Here is a 3677-nt window from a genome sequence, read left to right as displayed (position 1 = left end):
CCTTATTTATGTACCCAATAACTACTCGCCGAGTCGCCAACCCGCCGCTGCTGCTGCTGTTGCCGCCACTCCGCTGGGATGTTGGGGCCGGGTCTCAGAGTGGTTTTTCTCGTCTTGAATCAACGCCGCTCAAAAATGTACGCGCACTCGCGCAGATGGAAATGGGTAAGAAATACCTTGATTATTTTCTTTTCACGTAGAGAGACGTGGATTTTCATTATGGGAGGAGCAGGACCTGTTCACACACTCGTCGCTGTTAATGGTAGCGAGCGGGAGGGGATTCGACCTCGGGGCGTCGGGTTCGGAGCGCAGTGCCCTTACCACTGCGCCACGGCTCCCCGTTAAGACGTCAAGACAAAGATCCCCCGCACAGCCTTTAACAGACTGCTTGGGGAAAGTGTTGTTAGAGAGCACCTAATGAAGGCCGCCGGCACGGCACACGAAGGGGTGGGTATGCCAACACCACGCCCGGCCGTCTTTGTCTCCCTCGTGGCGATGTTTACGCACCGCACGGGGCACTCCGTTGAGGCTGAGTAAAAAAGACACAAGCACGCTTCTGAACGAGCAAAACGCCGAGGCGGTGTGAAGACTGTTGGGCTATAGCGCCATCTGGCGGTAGACTCTGGCAACTGCCGTCACGAATTACAGCCTCTCGTAAATCCACTGCGGATGAAGACATCCTCCTGCTCCGCGGATCGTCCGTGGGAATTGTTTGACCTCAGCACGGGTGTTGACGGTGGGCGAGGGGAGCGACCGGGGCCTGATTCGGTTCGCGCTCGCCACTGACGGTAGCCGTGGCCGGGAGTTTCAACTCTTGGGCAGGGCGATAGCCACTCATGCGCCACCGCTCTCCATCCCTCTCTCTCTCGCTATCATCAAGCTCAGTAACAATCTATCTACACCAGGGGTCGGCAACCAACATGACAAGACTTAGCAGCTTTTTTTCGAATTCGAAAGCAAAAACCTCAATATTTCAAGATCCGCAATGCAATGTGGTCATTGTGAGACGGTGGTCCCTTAATAAATAACGTCACGAAGCGGCAGTCCTTGAAGAGTCGCCTGAGGCGCCGCAGCCTCAGGTTTGCCGAAGCCTGGGCTATACAATCAATATTGTAAACTCGCGACTCTTAGACCTGGGCTATACAATCAATATTGTAAATCAGCGACTCTTAGACCTGGGCTATACAATCAATATTGTAAACTAGCGACTCTTAGACTAGGGGTGCATCTCGCAATATTCTAAACTAGTGACTCTTAGACCTGCGGTGCATCTCCCAATATTCTAAACCTGTGACTCTTAAACCTGGGGTGCATCTCCCAATATTCTAAACCAGTGACTCTTAAACCTGGGGTGCATCTCCCAATATTCTAAACCAGTGACTTTTCGACCTGGGGTGCATCTCCCAATATTCTAAACCTGTGACTCTCTTACCTGGGGTGCATCTCCCAATATTCTAAACCAGTGACTCTTAAACCTGAGGTGCATCTCCAAATATTCTAAACCAGTGACTCTTAGACCTGAGGTGCATCTCCCAATATTCTAAACCAGTGACGCTTCGACCTGGGGTGCATCTCCCAATATTCTAAACCAGTGACTCTTAAACCTGAGGTGCATCTCCAAATATTCTAAACCAGTGACTCTTAGACCTGAGGTGCATCTCCCAATATTCTAAACCAGTGACGCTTCGACCTGGGGTGCATCTCCCAATATTCTAAACCTGTGACTCTTAAACCTGCGGTGCATCTCACAATATTCTAAACCAGTGACTCTTAGACCTGAGGTGCATCTCCCAATATTCTAAACCAGTGACGCTTCGACCTGGGGCGCATCTCCCAATATTCTAAACCTGTGACTCTTAAACCTGCGGTGCATCTCCCAATATTCTAAACCAGTGACTTTTAAACCTGGGGTGCATCACGCACACCCTGGGGGTACGAGATGCCCTTTCTGGGGGTGCGAGACATGGCCAGATTTGTTTAGCAGGTAAATCATCGACACAAATTAAGCACGGGAACTTAAGTACAGCTGATTTGTTTAATCTAATCTATGTATTTATTGACGTTATTGATGTGTTAACCATTGAGAACGAGAGGTACAAGGCTGCAGTACAGGTTAAGAACCACTGGTCTCTGAAATCAATATTGACACTCATTATTGATAATCATCAGCATCGCCGATGACCAAATTATGATCATTGTGATTAATCTTGTCTACTCAGGAAAGCGTCACCGAGTCTCAAGATTCATTTCCAGGATGGTACTGCCACGGTTTCGCAGTAGGGGGCGATGCTGCTGCTGTGCGTTGATACCAGTTGAGTGATTTGCTGTCATTTTTCAACATTGGGATGGATGATTCAATACCGGTTACACTGCGGGGTTTTTAGCCATGGGAGGAAAGCGGAGAACCCTTTGAAAACCCATGCAGAACAATCTCCACTCACTCTCATTCTGCAGAATAGGGGGATAAGGGGCCGTCCATAAATGACGTCACACGATTTTGGACGGTTTTTGTCACACGGCGTCACAAAAGTCAGACCCCCCCCCCCCTCAAATATGACGTCACAAAAATATATATGCTTCAAATCGCTTTAAACTATTGCCATTGTAGTGCGTATTGTGGCGCTGCACTCTGATGTTGTAGGAGAAAACAATTATTAAAAAGTCTAATTAAGTAGAACGTGTTGTCTATTTTTATTTACAGTTGCGCATTTTGATGTGACGTCACATTTATCACCCCCCCCCCCCCACCATCGTCATGCATCGTCACAAATGTCTGACCCCACCCCACCCCTAGGTGCGTGACGTCATTTATGAACGGCCCCGAACATTAAAAAAAAAACTCCACTCACACTCATTCTGCAGAACAGGGGGGATAACATGCAAACACCACTCACTCTTAAACTCACTTATTCTCACTTGCAGAACAGGGGAAGAATATAGAATCTCCACTCACTCTCATCCTGCAGAACACGGGGAGAGAACGCTCCACTCACTGACACGCTCGGCGAAACGGTACGCGTCCAGTAAGAGCGGACTTCCAGCGTGTGGATTATGGGGCGACCAAAAACGAGATGGCGTGGCGTGCAGCAAGTGGGGATTGCTGGGACAGACTCCCACGAATCGCAGTGTCGTGAGAAGTAGCAGCGACGTTCGTGGGAGGCCTTCATCACCCAGCAGTGGATCGAGCGTGGCCGAAGACGACCGCTCGTGTGAGTGCGAGAGGCATCTGGCCACTGGGGCGGAGCGGTCAGCGCTACGAACCTGGCGACCCGGGTTCGATTCCCGCTCACGGCCAACAACACCCAGTGACGATTTTCTGAACCGGTCCTGGGAGGGCCTCCCCGGGGTCGACTCAGCCCTCAAAATGAGCACCTGGTGTGGTGCGTAAACATCGACCAGCGGGGAGACAAAGGCGGCCGGGCGTGATGTTGGCCAAACCCACCCCCTCCGTGTGCCGTGCCGGCCTTCATAGGCGCATGCCCCCGACATACCAGCCTGCTGCAGGCTACACGGGGGCGAATATTTGGCCTCCGAGAGGCGTTTGGGCCACATGGCAGACCGCGCCACCACGTGCTCGACTAGGGGCAACTGCAGGGACGCAAAGCGCATCCGCTGCGTAGCAAAGGGGAAGTGACGATCGTGGGTGGGGGTGGTTAGGGGAGGGGAGCATTGATTAG

This window comes from Petromyzon marinus, chromosome 49 (genome assembly GCF_048934315.1).
Source record: "Petromyzon marinus isolate PM22_M1 ecotype Great Lakes invasive population chromosome 49, UKy_Petmar_22M1.pri1.0, whole genome shotgun sequence".
In the NCBI taxonomy this organism is placed as follows: Eukaryota; Metazoa; Chordata; class Hyperoartia; order Petromyzontiformes; family Petromyzontidae; genus Petromyzon; species Petromyzon marinus.
The sequence above is the reverse complement of the archived record's forward strand: the minus strand, read 5'-3'. Positions refer to the sequence as shown.